Source organism: Cydia fagiglandana, chromosome 8, assembly GCF_963556715.1.
Source record: "Cydia fagiglandana chromosome 8, ilCydFagi1.1, whole genome shotgun sequence".
NCBI lineage: Eukaryota > Metazoa > Arthropoda > Insecta > Lepidoptera > Tortricidae > Cydia > Cydia fagiglandana.
The window spans coordinates 3,618,362-3,636,364 of NC_085939.1; the positions used below are offsets into that span (position 1 = coordinate 3,618,362).

General features: G+C 36.1%; 1 protein-coding gene across 1 annotated transcript in view; it reads left to right on the forward strand.

Moving 5' to 3' along the window:
- The window catches only part of LOC134666485 (LIM domain only protein 3-like), an 88,705-nt gene that overhangs the window by 57,215 nt on the left and 13,487 nt on the right, over nucleotides 1–18,003 (forward strand). The gene's annotated exons all lie outside the window — the stretch shown is intronic.

Sequence of the window (18,003 nt, forward strand, 5' to 3'; positions counted from 1 at the left end):
CCGCTGCAATAATTCTAAAGGAGAAATGACACTAAGCAACTCATTTAAACTGAAAACTTTGCAGCACTTGGTAGACATTCAGTGGCAATGTAAGCTAAGTCATATAGGTAGGTAGGTACTACTTACCTACATAATTAAAATACGGTGATAACTACAAATGTGCGTAATCTATTTAAATTTGAATACCTACCTGCAATCAAATTAGTTACACAAATCAAACAATAGTTAGTACCTAACTACATCGAATTGATAGTTGTGGAACTTTGGGTAGCATAATACTACTCAATATCAGAAAACACTAACTTTATACTCGAAAATAACGATACATAAGCTTACCTACGTACTAACAATATCGCAATTTGGAAAGCTAGACGAATCAATTGATTCTGGAGTCATAAAATTCTGGCAGTGACGAGTTATGACTCCATAACTACAGTTCCCTCAGTTTAGTTCGGCTCGGTATTTTTTAAGTAGGTAAGCTAAAACTGGCTGCCGATATAATATAGGTTCATATATTTTTTGCAAATAACAACAAAAAGTGAAAATGAATTTGATATTTGACATAAATATTCATCAATAATTAAATTTTATATATGAAGCATTGTCAGATAGTTTCTAGCCATAGTTTCCCTATTAGAATTATCTCCACAGAAAAAAGAAGAGGTACCTACTTTATCAGGCAATATTTATATTTATCCATGCGTATTTATAGGTCATGGTTTTCTTACTTGTCAAGGTACCGTAATCTGGGGTTGCTTTGATTTCTTGGGGTAATCTTGACCATCAATTTTTGAGGAATAGTTGATTTTTGAATGCTAGTTCAGGAATTTTTTGATGAGGTTGGCGACCTTAACTTGATAAATTGTTAATTTGATAAAAGTATTTAGAAATCAACTCCTTAATAGTTTATAAATCGATAATCAAGGTTACCCCACGAATCAAAGTAACCCCACCCCAGTTAACGGTAGTTATTACTTATAGTGTAAGTAATTATGTACTTAGTGCTTTGTGACGATGTGGAACAGCATCCGGGCGATAATCTTATTAAATCTTATTAATAGCCGGAATTAATATATAACGATCGTCGTCATTTCGGATATCGAAACCAATTACAGTACGGTTTGCGCCATCTGATAAATTAAATTTTATATTTGCTCAAACAGAAAACTCTTTCTTGAAAATCGTTTACCACTGCTATTAGGCTTGATTCAAAAATTAATTTAAACTTTTACAAGGTTGGCAACCGAGCTCCGCCGTAAAGGCAATATCAATTTCATAATTTTAATTAAAAAAAAAACTAACTTCTCTGATGACAAAGTCGCGTACTTTTTTAATAACGGAAATGTTATCGGTGGGGCGCGCGGGAGGGGGGGGGGAGGTACCAGATTCAGTTGCAGATTTACGCCAGTTGAAATTTGCCGTAAAATAAATACACATTGCCAAAGCGCGATGCCATGACATGCTTGGGATTTCAGTGCGTTTCAATAGTGTTTGCGCCGCCGTGGCAGTGGTCTAGAGGCCAATGCAAAACTAACATTTTGACATCAATATGTGTCATCGCTCGCTCCAATACGTGTACGAACAAGTACGAATGAAATGCACGCAGAATGACAGCAAAATGACATTATTTAAATATCGAAATGTAACGTACATTGAATTGACCTTTTGCTATCAACTTGTTGGAACATTATTTTCAGACGCAGTGAAGCCTTTTTTTACAACTTTACCTATGTTTTTCCGTGTGTCATTACGTAAACGTCAAAGAACCCGCACTGCCTTTAACCCCTTAAAAAAATATTTGTTGAAATTTGAACTTTAATATCTGTCGAGTTGAATATCATATCCGCCGTATATGGCTTAATTTGCGGTAAAGAGCTGACATAATTAGCTTTAAGATGCCACCCTGCCTTATCTTATAGTTTCCTAATTGATGAAGACTGATGGAGTGGTACATTGCAGGTAGATACACAATAATTATCGTTAGTTACAAAATAATTCGTTAAAAAGGAAACGCAAATGTTATTTGAGCCCGCAAGTCTCAAGTTCCTACAAATAATGAAATTAGGTACCTACAAGATGTAGTGCATAAATTGTTTTCCATCGTATTTTCTTTCGTATGTGTAGAGTTAAAGGTGACTCAGCTCAGGTAAGAAAGCACATCAAATTGTATGAAAGCATCTCATAACAATCAGTTAGATTAATATAATATGTATTCTCATTTCTTTTATTGATTTTATTTTCTTTTCCTTTTGTAAGATTTGATTTGTTTTCTGAAAGAGCTACGTATTTGTGATTTCATGTGCATATATGTTTATTTTTTATATCAAATTCTATAAAGTTATGTACTCACTGAGTATAATTGCATGAATTCTATAGTAATTTAAATTGTATTAATTACTCGTAATGCATGTTAATTATAAGATGTAATAATGTTTTGAAAAGATGTGTCCCGCCGAGTTTGTTGCCGGTCCCATATTGGGATACCCTCCTCCAATTGAGGGGGGATTTAAATCTTCTCGGGGCAGAGGTGTACGGTTGGAGCCGGTAAAGGTTTATTTGACGTTCATAAGCGCATTGTAATATGCCTACTTGAATAAACTATTTTTTATCTTTATCTTTATCTTTATGTATTTGTCATGCTACTTCACTCAACCTTAGTATTTTTTGTCCTGAGACTGACAGAAATAGCAAGACACTGTTGTATATTTCCGTAAAAATACGATGGAAAATAATTATGCACTACATTTGTACGCATTAATTATTAGTGCTTTTCGGCATAGGAACAAATTAGTTACGAAATAATTAGTAAATGTTTTGTGTGTCGGCAATTAAATAACATTAGCAGCAGGCTTGCTCGTTAAGTTTTTACATGCGTTATTAATGCAAAACCCGCATTTGGTTAAATCTAATTAGTGCCCGCATAATGGAATATCGCAACAGTGCAATCAGCCCCGTTGTTTAATGAGTGACCGACGACTAAAACTAAATAAATTATTAATATAGTCCGGGAGCCGGCTGCATGAAACAAACCTCATCAAAAAATAGAATATACCTACCCTGTAGAGGTACCTGACATTTAGTAGACTCCAACGCACTTGGTCGGCCTAGGCATAACCTGGCAGATTTTGTACAAATGGCAAAAACGTTGGACAAAAATTCGTCAAAAAAAACCTCATCGAAAAATAGAATGAAACTTGTATGGTAGGATACCTGACCTTGAGGACAGTAAAAAAAAAGTGGTCGGCCTCACCTTAGCCTGGCAGTTTTTGCAGTCCGACCAGATTTATTGGGTCACGTGAGAGCTACAATTTACCTCATCGAAAAATAGAATGAAACAAACGGATTATAATAGCTAAAATAAGCCTGTTGACGTATGTCTTGGTCGGCCTCACCTTAACCTGGCAGTTTTTGCAGTCCGACCAAATTTATGAAAAAATCATCAAAATTTTTTTATCGAAAAATCGTATGAAACTTGTATGGTACGATAGCTGCCTTTGAGGACAGTAAAAAAAATGGTCGGCCAAATCCTGTGTTGGCAGGTTCCTGTGTCCGACCAATTTTGTGGTACCACGTGAGAGCTACAATTTACCTCATCGAAAAATAGAATGAAACAAACGGATTATAATAGCTTAAATAAGCCTGTTGACGTATGTCTTGGTCGGCCTTACCTTGACCTGACAGTTTTTGCAGTCCGACCAAATTTATGAAAAAATCATCAAAAAATTTATATCGAAAAATCGTATGAAACTTGTATGGTACGATAGCTGCCTTTGAGGACAGTAAAAAAAAAATGGTCGGCCAAATCCTGTGTTGGCAGGTTCCTGTCTCCGACCAAGTTTGTGGTACCACGTGAGAGTTACAATTTACCACATCGAAAAATAGAATGAAACAAACGGATTATAATAGCTAAAATAACCCTGTTGACGTATGGCTTGTTACGGGCGGCTTTCATAAATTCAATGTGGCAGTGTGCGGCAGAATCCACTTGCATCAAATTTGATGCAACACATTGTGGCTGGACATTAAGAGATGAAATGTATAAGATCAAATGGTTTGAAGGACACATAACGCCTTTGCGAGTCGAAGAAATAACAATAAGATAATCACTTAATATATGTGAGGTTATCTTGTGTATTTTTATTTATTTATATTTATTGAGAAGTTCAACAGCGTTTACATTAAATAATATACAAAAAACATGAGAACTTATAGCATAGCCAATAACGGAACTTCCTGTAATTTATACATAATAAAAAATCATCTGTGGGTAGACTTGTAACTTGTGCTGTACAAGAATCGTAAATATAACTTAATTTGTAAGTCTTTAAGGTACAAGGAAAAAGAGAAAAAATTAATAATAACTGTAAACTGGAAAAAAAATCCTAAAATAGGTAGGTATAGCTCTAATTTTGCGTAAACAATAAATAAAAAATAGTAAAATAAAAATACATACAGTACCTACATAAACGAGCGAATCTATTAGTTTGTATGCATTTATTGGAATTTATGTGTTCGTGTGTGTGTGTGTGTGTATGTGTGTAAGTGGGTGTGATAGTGCGTGACTACCAGGAAAGTTGCTTTGCAATTTGTGATTTGAAAACACGTCTGGAGGAGAAGAAAGGGTCAATGTTTTGGAACGATTTATTATAGGTACGTGCGATTCTACTCAGAATTTAATAGAATAGAATTTTGGCCATAATTGGTACGATGACAGGGAATATGGAATAGTGTGGTGTGACGAGTTCGGCGCGTGGGAGCGCGGAGCCCTAACTGTGACAGCAATCCAACGCAGTCTAGATGCCCGTTGAGAACATCGTGGAGGAACATTTTACCATTTATTTAAATTTTGGAAGGATCACGTGCAGTTTTTCCTCTTATATTACAAGTATTCGATTGAAAACTAAGCTTTGGTGTATACCTGGATCACCTGCACGTACAAGAAGGCGTTTCATATACGCCCGCCCATCAGATAGGTACACAAAGTCATGATGCGTATGGAATACAGCATGTGTGGTCCTATTCTAGCTGTCACGTGGTATCACAAATTTGGTCGGACTGCAAAAACTGCCAGGCTACGGTGAGGCCGACCAAGCCATACGTCAACAGGTTTATTTTAGGTATTATAATCCGTTTGTTTCATTCTATTTTTCGATGAGGTAAATTGTAGCTCTCACGTGGTACCACAAAATTGGTCGGACACAGGAACCTGCCAACACAGGATTTGGCCAACCACTTTTTTATTACTGTCCTCAAAGGCAGCTATCGTACCATACAAGTTTCACACGATTTTTCGATAAAAATTTTTTGATGATTTTTTTATAAATTTGGCCGGACTGCAAAAACTGCCAGGTTAAGGTGAGGCCGACCAAGACATACGTCAACAGGCTTATTTAAGCTATTATAATACGTTTGTTTCATTCTATTTTTCGATGAGGTAAATTGTAGCTCTCACGTGGTACCACAAAATTGGTCGGACACAGGAACCTGCAAACACAGGATTTGGCCGACCATTTTTTTTACTGTCCTCAAAGGCAGCTATCGTACCATACAAGTTTCATACGATTTTTCGATAAAAAAATTTTGATGATTTTTTCATAAATTTGGTCGGACTGCAAAAACTGCCAGGTTAAGGTGAGGCCGACCAAGACATACGTCAACAGGCTTATTTAAGCTATTATAATCCGTTTGTTTCATTCTATTTTTCGATGAGGTAAATTGTAGCTCTCACGTGGTACCACAAAATTGGTCGGACACAGGAACCTGCCACCACAGGATTTGGCCGACCACTTTTTTTTTATTGTCCTCAAAGGCAGCTATCGTACCATACAAGTTTCATACGATTTTTCGATAAAAAAATTTTGATGTTTTTTTTATAAATTTGGTCGGAATGCAAAAACTGCCAGGTTAAGGTGAGGCCGACCAAGACATACGTCAACAGGCTTATTTTAGCTATTATAATCCGTTTGTTTCATTCTATTTTTCGTTGAGGTAAATTGTAGCTCTCACGTGGTACCACAAAATTGGTCGGACACAGGAACCTGCCAACAAAGGATTTGGCCGACCACTTTTTTTTTACTGTCCTCAAAGGCAGCTATCTTACCATACAAGTTTCATACGATTTTTCGATAAAAAATGTTTGATGTTTTTTTTATAAATTTGGTCGGAATGCAAAAACTGCCAGGTTAAGGTGAGGCCGACCAAGACATACGTCAACAGGCTTATTTTAGCTATTATAATCCGTTTGTTTCATTCTATTTTTCGATGAGGTAAATTGTAGCTCTTACGTAGTACCACAAAATTGGTCGGACACAGGAACCTGCCAACACAGGATTTGGCCGACCACTTTTTTTTTACTGTTCTCAAAGGCAGCTATCGTACCATACAAGTTTCATACGATTTTTCGATAAAAAATTTTTGATGATTTTTTTATAAATCTGGTCGGACTGCAAAAACTGCCAGGTTAAGGTGAGGCCGACCAAGACATACGTCGACAGGCTTATTTTAGCTATTATAATCCGTTTGTTTCATTCTATTTTTCGATGAGGTAAATTGTAGCTCTCACGTGACCCAATAAATCTGGTCGGACTGCAAAAACTGCCAGGCTAAGGTGAGGCCGACCACTTTTTTTTTACTGTCCTCAAGGTCAGGTATCCTACCATACAAGTTTCATTCTATTTTTCGATGAGGTTTTTTTTGATGAATTTTTGTCCAACGTTTTTGCCATTTGTACAAAATCTGCCAGGTTAAGCCTAGGCCGACCAAGTGCGTTGGAATCTACTAAATGTCAGGTACCTCTACAGGGTAGGTATATTCTATTTTTTGATGAGGTTTGTTTCATGCAGCCGGCTCCCGGACTAATAGAGGCGTCGTGCTAAAGAGGCTTATGTCTGAAATCCGATTTTTAGGTTTAATGTCCTGTATTTATTTAGAAAACATACACTAAAAATTTATAAAATGTTTAGGTTGTAGAAATCTGATATTTTATCAAAATTGTTTCAAAACAACAACGGACCAGTTTCAAACATTGACAAGGACAAACACGCGTATTCGGGAAACGAGATAATCACAAGATATAGAAACGATATAGAGATCAACTAGATTTACATTAGATATCGACTAGATGTGACTTGGATATCTAAGTCATAACTTGTCGAAATCGTTCAAGAGGGCCTCCAGAATCGCGGAAACGTCAAATTTGACATATCTATCTTACAAATCTCTTTAAATTATCCATATAGTAACTTGTTGAGGTCTAGTAGAGATCTAATACATTTTCAGAATCGAGCCGATTGTCAGATTCAGATTAAGTAATGTTTTTTTTTTCGATTGAGACAAGACTAGCTTCTACCGTAGAACTGGAGTTACGCCATTTTATAATAAGTACATACTATTTTTTTATTAATAACTTACTTAAATATTAGGCGGCTGAATTAAAGATCAGATGTAGAAGGCGGTAATCTTGGACACGGCGATATATTACGCTTATAGTACGTCGGTTCCTTACTCTGCGTCCCTGTTAGGTTATTTATACCTAATGTGTTTGTATATTTTTTGTAATGTAAATAAGTGTTTTTATATTGTACTGAGTATAAAACACATTGCAAAACCTAAGACCCAAGATCAATAAAGGAAAACTTAAATACAAGCCCTACTGAAAAACATAAACTATCAACGTATTCCTTGTTCCAATAAAGAAAGAGAAAGAAAGGAGAAAGAAACAGAAGAGCCAATAAATAGGGTAAGAAATATGAAATGTCAATCAGCCTGAGTATTGTTGCTCGGATGAAAACTTGAAAAGTTGTAAGTTTGCGCTTAAGCCCATTTAGCCCCACGATATGTAGATGTAGGGCAGCTGCAACCGCAATCATTATATGAATCCATTAGTATTGCACTTTAATACTCGCCGCGAAATAACTTTTTCGTAATGAATTTGGACACGGCTTCCGTTTTTAATTTGCGTTAATCGCGGTGTTCTTTCGTGAGACTAGTATAATTTAATTAGAAATATAATTTATTGCTTCCTTAACGTAGATTGCGATGATTATATGATTGCATTTAGATAATTAAAAAATTGAGTTAATTAATCTGGATTAACTCATTGTGGAGAAGACCGATAATATTAAGTATGGATTATATACCTAACTACCTACCTATAACTAACACCTACTTAGTAAGACCTACATAAACAGAGTATGTATGCACCATACCGGATGCCTTAAAACTGAAATACTTTTAACTCAGAAAATTATTAAGCCATTAAGACACGACGAAGAAAAATCTGAATAAATTTAAAAAGACACATATAGCACGCTTTTTGCGTTATCTCGAGACATGTGGTAATTGGCGTGACATTTACAAGAATAGCGAGATGCAGGTACGGCGATGTCGGAGATACCGAGTTAATTGCGGTACGCAATGAACTATTGTAAATTGCACAGAACGATTGCGGCCGTCACGCCGCTTCATTACAATAATGGGCCTCATGCAGAAACGATTTAATTCAAATACTAATACCAATTTAATAACAGCCATGGTCCATGTGACAATTCCTCTTTTGGTTTGGCTTGATTTAAGAAATAATTGTAGGAATGTGTTCTAGCGTACCTATGGTTGTTACTTAAATGTTACATTTCTTAATAAATTAATGTGATACACTTTCAAAAAATGTTTACAAATATTTTACGTAACAATTACTCCATAGATTTAGATTTCTTTATTTCAAGATGAAAATTACAATATAAATTTGCTACATTCGCCAAAATTATGTTTATCTTCTCATCATGATCGTCAAAAATTGCATTATAAATTTAAAATAAAAAATAATAAAATTAATTGTGTCTCCCAATAGGGATCGTCATGTACAAAGAAAAACATGTCAAACAATTGAATATAAACCAAATTAACATTAAAGTCGATGTCATATAATAATAAACTGTGACAGGGACCAACATTCGACGCGAGAGCCGTAAAAGTGCGTGGCAACTTTATCAATGAATTCATTCATAATTTCTCCATGCGATTTCGCAGCTCACTCTATATATAGCTCGTCAGTCGTCACGCCCGAATGCATCGAAACCATAAATACCGGAAAGGTATTTACCATTTTTACGTTTTTGTTATTTACCAGAAAGCATACATTGTTAAAATCCATAGCTTAGCTTTTAGTCTTTACGACTTGAGAAAACGGGACCCACAGGACGGCGTTCGTTATCTTGCGATCTTCTGAGTAAAGCAGGCCACTGATGAGCCTTCCAAATGGATGCTGTTACAATGGATTCATCCAAATGGCCGACATCCTAATATTAAACATTGTACGTTTTGATATCCACGGACCGTACTTGGATTGCAGCCACGCTATTTGAACTCTTGGAAGGCTCGTCAGTGGCCACCTTTAGAACGAGAGCGCGCAACCAATACGATTCTGACATAATTTTGACATCAAATACAAGGTAAAGAATAAAGCTCCTGGGATTTAATTTAATACGAGGAATGTTTGCACACGCATACCTAGTTTCATGGCAATTCGAGCACGTATGCAGATATTATCGCCCTTCGTGTCTATCTGTCTGTCAAATTACACTTGACTTCTCTTGGTCGGTTCATAAGAGCGAGTAAGGAAACAGAACGTTAGTTACGGAAGATTGACAGACAGAGAGGACAGAGTTAGACAGGAAACAAAGGCAACTTTTATTTTGGAAATGGAAAATTTTGATTCCCATAAAAGTATATACTTACCTATGAAAAGTTTTCGAAGCTTTACAAAGTGGAAATTTCGCAAATCAGTAATATCCATGTAATATTTGTTATACAGCCTATTTAATTTTAAATATTTTTATACAATTTATATTTTATGGGCTACTTTTTGGATTCTGAGTTCCGAAGGAATTAGTATAACGGAGGATGCTATTTTTGAGGTTTAAGTATAGTTAAATAAACTACGTTCAGCCATTTTAACTGTCAGATTAGCGGAAAGTGTCGTCTAACCCCTCTATTCATAAAACTTTATGGGCCTAAATTAGTTTAATTATGTATTAATCCCTTTCTTACAAATACATAAGATATTTTAAATACATAATAAAATAAAATAAAATAAATGAATAAGCCAGACAGATAAAGACAAACGATTCATAGCTAACTCAGGCTTGTAATGCGTTTATAAAAATAAAATAAATAAATAAAATAAAAATATTTTTATTGACAAAAACAAGTTACAGGTAGGTGTTGAAGTCCCTGACTTCTGAGCTAGGTAAAGACCTGTGTTACAGAAGTCAGTGTCCTCTCCCAGACAATAGAAACAGAATGAAGATTATCAAATCTTATTATTAACTACTAAATTTTGTTTTTAATTTTATATTTAAAGAAATTAATTATATTTATTTATAGGGCTTGTTTTGATACCAGAAAACAATGCCATTCTAGTAAGATTACATAGCAATTACATTATATATATATATATATTTATTTATTGTGTGTGTGTGTGTGTGTGTGTGTGTGTGTGTGTATGTGTGTGTGTGTGTGTATGTGTGTGTGTGTGTGTGTATATGAGTATATTAATGTAGGATGCTTTCAGTTTGATCATAATCTAATGACAGCAACCAAGACTTAAGTTTTCTGTTTATGAATAATGGCATAACAAATTGGTGAATTAATGGACTTAAAACCTGGGAGTTTATTATTATGCAGTTTTTAACTATTTACCAGGTATATTACTTATGGTTTAATTTTCCTCGAAATTTAGAAGTAGGTTAAAGGTCACGGTTAATTAACTCTGTAAGTAATCTAAAAGAGCAAAGGTCCGTCGCCAGCAGCCTCGACAAACAGTTTCAGCAAGAATGGACCAGAACAAAAGGCCATTACAGATTCCATTTAGATCTCATGTTTAGAAGCAAATTCGCCGGGAAATTAGAAAATTAATTTAAAGTTGGTAGAGTAGTGCGGCGCGAGAAATCGCGGAACGTATCCCAGTCAACGAAGCTTAAATTGTATCTGCCAGGGTAAACTAGTTTTAATTCAAAATATAAAATGAAAACCAACAATTTAACATGTTTTGTGTTTTCTTATGATTTTACCAAGCTGTCTAAGAATGTGTGTTAAGCTTTTTAACAAACTGACTGACTTTTGACCCTAAGTGACATTTCTCCAATGATAAACTTCACTTTTGACACTGACAGATCAGATCCATAACTAATTAAGATCGAATTCGTGGCTGATTCAGCGAGGAAATGCTGCCAGCATCCTTGGCACTATGCCCCAGGGCCTTTAGATATGTTTTTTCGTATTAGTTTTAGTTTAGGGAGTAGTTTTTAACTTTTTATTACTTAAATATTACATTTTTAAATACATAAAGAATTCGTGGCTTGATATTAAAATCAGAGTAAGCTTTATGGCGGTCAGCAAAATATAATCAGCGCGTGTCGATAGCTTAGTATACATTAGAGCACGCGCTGATTAAGTTGAGGTATTGTATGTGTCGCCGCAGATTAGACATGTGATGTAAAGATAACAGGATTTATAAAACGCCTAGGTATGATTGAATAAATTAGTCTAAGATTACCAGTCAAGTCTTTTACTCACCCAACCCAGTTCTTCTAAAAGTTTGATAGTCACCTCTCTCACTGGCATACGCCGCGGCGTCGCGCCGAAACAGCAATATTATGCTCGCGCCATTGTCGCTCCTCTCACGCCAAAATAAATTACTTTTCATCCATTTCCGGGTTTCTTTTCATTTCGCCGCCTTAATACGGCGCCGGCCGGCTGTGTTGGCTGAATTAGTACTGCCCGCGCAGTTCGGTAGCCAAGACTCTATCAAATTCCCGGCCCCGTGGTAATAAAACGAAAATAATACGAAGCGGCTTCCACCAGCCGATATTTATGTGCCGACCACATATTAACTCACCTTTTATTGGTTTACCGTATGAAGGTAATTGGTTCTTCGCTATTGCGAATAAAATTACAAGGTAAGTCTTTATTCGATATTTAATATTGGAATATAAACCATTGTGCTTAAGGCCGTGGTATTCAGGCTTCTCTGAATCAGAGCTCTGTAGTACAGTCACCTGCAATAATATGTTACTCATTGAAGGCCGCAAAAATATGTGACACGCTCTTATGGCTCTACATATAAGATTGTGTCAGATATTTTTGTGGCCTTTGTTGTGTAACATATTATTTCAGGTGACTGTACAGATATGTATGTCACTTAGATATGGATAGAAAATGCAGAGCCTGAACCGTTGAAAGTAAGCCCTAGAGATTTAAAACATGTACATATTCTTCAGATGTTGCCGAGCTCAGCTAAGAATTATATTTATTGATGAAGGGGATGAAAATGTAGTTGAAATTTTATTACACGAATTATACTGCCGTATTCGCAACTTCAAGATATTCACAAGAGACGACACGTACTAGATCCATTCTAGATACGTTATAGTTTAGATATTAACTACTTCTCTTTTGCAGCGCAATTCGGGCGACCAATGTTACTTTTACGTTAGATAGAGCAAGATATCTATTAGATGTGAATTGGATCTCTAAGTCATATCCCGTGGAAAGCGTTCAAGAGTATCTCCAGAATCGCGCAAATGTAAAATTTGACAGGTTAGATCTTAAACATATCGTTATCGTATCTTGGTGATGTCTAAAAGATATATTAGATATCTATTTCAAAATCCGAATCGGACCCAGAGTCTAACGCAGCTAAGAAGTAAATTTTAACAGTTAAGAATAGACTCGTTCTTAAAGGAGTGGGGACTGGGTACTGGACAGAGATTTGTGGAGAAATTTGGGGGAGGCTTTTGCCCAGCAGTGGGGTGGGACACGACAGACTCCAAATAATAATAATAAGAATTGACCTTTATAATTTATGATATAAGGCTATCAGTTAAACGGACGTCTTAGCTTCGTAAATATAAGGGTAAATTCAAAACTGTCACAATTTACTTCTTAACTTGTACAGTGACTATGTTAAATAATGCAACTAATGATAAGAAAAGCGTGCTAAGTGTTTGCTTCCTGGGAATAAGAAAAACGTGCATTAAACGCAACACGATCTAACTAGCATCGCATTAGAAGACGCGCCCGCGCATCCGTGCAAACTCGGCGCGTCTGAGAGCCTACCGCTAACCACGTTCGACGTGTTGCCTTCCTGTCACACTTAAGTACGAATTTACAAGTGCGACAGAGAGGCAACACGTCGAACGTGGTTCGCGGTAGGCCCTCTGCAATACACATCTAAATAATACGTACGTATAGGTACACGAGATATCAATTTTGTCTATACACACACAAATTGATTCCGAATTCACACCAATTCACAGACACCATTCCGATTTACGTCGGGTTTTTGATCGTTGAATTGTGTTGTATCTGTGTTTAATTGGTGTGAATTCTGAATTAATATGTGTGAATTATATTCTATTGTAACAGTATATTCCAAGATGTAAGTAGCCACCAATTCAGCTTTTCGTAAAGTCCAGCCCGCTGACCTTATATTTTAATTAATTTAAGCGGGACACTATACACGGTGGCTAAAAAATAACTGCTTTCCCACGCGTTGCCAGGGAGGTTTTAGGATTATACTGAGCAACTTTTACTATAGGACCAACCCTAAAAACGCGAAAAAAATTACCCTCCCATAGAAAATAGACCAGCCAAAGTTTTTTTCGCGATTTCGGGGTTGGTCCCATAGTAAAAGTTACTCAGTATCATCCCAAATCCTCCCTGGCAACGGGAATGCAGTTATTTTTAGCCACCCTGTATAGGACGCTGCAAACATACAAAAGTAGTCACGTTTATCTGTCTCTACATTAGCGCTATATAAGATCTGTGGTCTTCTGCATCGATAATATCGATCCAGCCATTAAACGGGCTCCATAATTACGCCATTACACCTGGAATGGGCATAACAACCGCGAACCGTCGCAACATTCTTCGGCGAAGTGCTGCGATTGTGGTTTAACGATGCTAAGCATGTTGTGTGGAAAGGTGTATTTTATGAGATTTAGTCTCCCGTTGACTCCAACGCCTTACGCGCTGCGTGCATTAAGCGGCAGTTTAGTGACAATATATAACAAGTCTAATAATGTATTACGTGATATTTACTCAATCAAGTCAATGAGATACCAATGCCTCTGGCACCGCATCTGAAACCATTCAACTCTATGTGTCCACTTGACGACTGGATTCTCAATTTCTGACACATTTTCTATGAAATTTTCATTCATGATGTGAAAATACGGTAAAATACAAAAAAAATTAAGGTGCGTTACCTCAATATTAAGTGTTATGGTTTTCAGTACATGGTCCGTTGATCTTTTTAACTGGAAACCAGATCGCGGGTTCTGAGAATGTTGAGGGAAACCGCAGCTTGTCAAGACAAAAAATGTCCATGTAACGCGATAACGATTATTATTATAGAGCATAATAGTTCGGCCGTATCATAATAATAATTATGATCTATAACTAATAGGTACTAGGTATCACTTAGTCATGTCCTCATAGAAAGCTGTGCATGCATAAAATATCGGCCGTTACTCTAAGTTTTGCATTAGGCTTAAAAAAATACCGCGCGACATCCGCGAAATACCTTAATATTTGAAACAAAAAATTAATACAAAAATGCATGTTCTACGAGCTATTTTATTCATTATAGGTATGCGCATCTTCATATAATCAAGTCCAGTTTCTTGATCAGCCTGTAGACATTCGACCTATGCTTATGCACGTTAACATTTTTCCTCGAACACATTAGCGTTGGTTATGCGGCAATTAAGCGCGCAATGTTTTCTTTTTATCGACAAAGCGGGTTTTATCGCAAGAATTTCCCAAGTATAAGTAGTTAGATGAGGTAGGAAGGGCTATTATTGATTTGCAAGGCATGGCATTCCAATTCCTAACCGTCTTGGGAACTAAGAATTTTGATAATTGAATACTCGTCATTGAATGATAAATGGGCATGAAGCGATTATCACAGTTGATAAAATTTCACGGGTTAATCGGTTTTGAAACAATACTGACAGTGAAATTTTTAAACAATTAAATCATTAAGTAAAAGATGACAACTAAATACAACAAAGAAATAAATAATAAATTGTCAAAAGTAGGTAAGCACAGTTAGTTATTAGATGTTAGTTTTAGGTTTTGTGTAAGTATTGTTTTAACATAGTTGTATTGTATATTTATAGAGGCTTGTTATGAAAATAAATATCCTTCTGTTTTTGGTAAGCACACATTTTGATCCACTATCCAGTTAATCTGCTTTATAGTAAAATCTTCGGTAAAAAAGTCCAATAACGTAAGCAATCCAAACCCGTAGGAAGAAAAGTAAGTAATTTCGCGTGGTCCTCTAAGTACCTTTTAATCTAAAGGATATTGCGATAAGTATGTACCTACCTTTTAATCTAAAGGACATTGAGATACTCGTAGCTACGTACCTACACGCTTCGAAGAATTTTTATATACTTAAGTAAAGAAATGTATTAACACAGATTCTAGAAATTCTCAATACACATATTCAATTACACAAACGCATATTTAATTTCATTGTTTTTACCTTTAATTCCGACGTTTCAGCTGAGTTGCACCAGCTGTGGTCACGGAAAGACTGACGTCCCAACAAATGTCAACGGAGACATTAATAAAACAACACTAAACTACCCGAAATTAGTTTATAAAAATGTTCGGGGTAGACAAAAAAAAATCATCATCATTTCATTCATCGTCATTTGTTGGGACGTCAGTCTTTCCGTGACCACAGCTGGTGCAACTCAGCTGAAACGTCGGAATTAAAGGTAAAAACAATGAAATTATATCGCGGTAGACCCGTTTGTGTAATTGAATATGTGTACAAAACGCGAGAGTTTAAAGTGTTATATTCTCAATACATTTTGAATATTAATTACCGTCAAAAAATAGATGTTGTTCGTAAACAAAACGGGTAGTGTAACTGAAACCCCCAGTAACAGCATCCAGCCCCTCCGGGCGATCCCGCGGCGCTAATTACAACACGGGGGGCCGTGCGTCATCTTTATTATTTTATTATTAACGACGTCATTAATATTGTCCAATTAACTTTACTGTCGCGACGTCGGCTTCAATAAACGAGACGTATCGGGGCACGTGATAGATTGAGATGAGTAACGTCCACCTAGTTACCCCTTCAATTGGGTCGTTGATTGGTTTGACGTGCGCACTATTATGCGGACGGCGTACCGATAAATTGGATCTGATTGTTTGCTATAGGCGACACATTGGTTTATTAACTATATCGCTTACATTGCGGAGCGCATTTGCAACCTCCTTGTATGATATTATGCGTGATTGAATTTAAAATGATTACGATTCATAGATAAGCATATCATGATTAAGGATTTATACTAACCGGTTACCTACCTACTTTTTATTTACCTTTTCTTCTTTTTTAAAACCAGCGTATTGCTAATTAAACTGTAGAACAAACTTCTCGCCAATTATTGTAGCACGCAAATCCTCTTCTTTAGAGCCGTTGAGCCCGCCAGTAGTCTGGCTCGTACAAAGGATAACAACATAATTAAGTCTAAGGACGATTGAAATTAAAGCTCGGACCTAATGAATTCTCTTTCGCTGCACACGGGTGGGTAATTGTGCGTAATACGCCTACTCATTATGTCTGCACACAGTACGATTATGATCAGTCTTTTGAATAACCAGAGGGCCTTAGAGCGCACACTCGGAATCTTAAACGCAGATTCATAAAAATCTGGTTCTGTAAAGAATTACACACACCCTAATCAATGAAAACCCACGTTATTCCTCAGTTTCTAATAAAACCAATAGCACTTCTGGTTGACGTTTAACCTGGGGCCGATTGCATTACAACTTGTAACTAACATTAGTTATTAGCGTAATAATATTAGCGTAAGTCTCTTTCCAATTCCTTTGATTAGAAAGAGACTTTCGCTAATTTTATTAGTTACAAGTTGTTATGCAATCAGACCCTGCTCTAAACAAATATTAGGAAGTAAAGGGCTTCATAAAGGCAAGGATATCCAGGATTGGGACAAAAGTGACAAAACTACATATGCGTTAACCTTGTGTGTTAGCATAGGTATACTATTGTTATCCAAATTCGTTTAGCAGTTTGTATTCAATTCCGTACATAGGTAGCAAACACCTCCTACATATTAATTTTATTTTAGTAGACCTATGTCACCAATATGTGATAAATATAATAACTAGAGATCACACAGAATATCTGAACCAAGTTTGAACGAATCGACTATCAATGATACGAATAGTATTCTCAAGAAAACTCCCATTTCACGTGGGGAAGTACCATGTCATGATACTGACAATAAAACCTTCACTGTCAGTAAGCTGCTCTTGATTGTTTTCTACTGTCTAATTGGTCCAATTAATTCAGCCAGAGCCGCGTCGCGTGACACGCAGCTATTGACGTCATTACGCACACTCGCACAAGAAATGCAATTAATATAGCACTTTTATGACAGGAAAATACATCCCGCAAAAACTGTTACACACTGTATAAACAGACATGAGCGCGAGCGCCATTGAGAAAAACAAAATTATTTAGCAAAATGATTTTGTTACGTGTTTTTAATAAGGCTCAATAATGATCTAGAAATGCCGATAATATAGATAGATAGATAGAATACTCTTTATTGGCACACCTCAGTAAAAAGATACAAAAGAAAAATACAATTGATTAAATGTAGAGGCAGACAACAGGCGGTCTTATCGCTAAAGAGCGATCTCTTCCAGACAACCTTTGGGTAGCGGAAACAGAGAAGTACTTAATCGAAAAAGTAGGTGAAATATATTTGTAAGTATAGAGAAATTTTATCGTATTTATTTGGTAACCTTAATACTGCCGCCTACATGAGCAAACATAAATATGTATTTACAATATGGGAGCAGGAGCAGGTAGTGTAGGTACCTATATAGTATTTTGTTTGTGTTATAGGTATGTTTTTTTTTTATAAAATATGATTAATCGGATATGTTTTA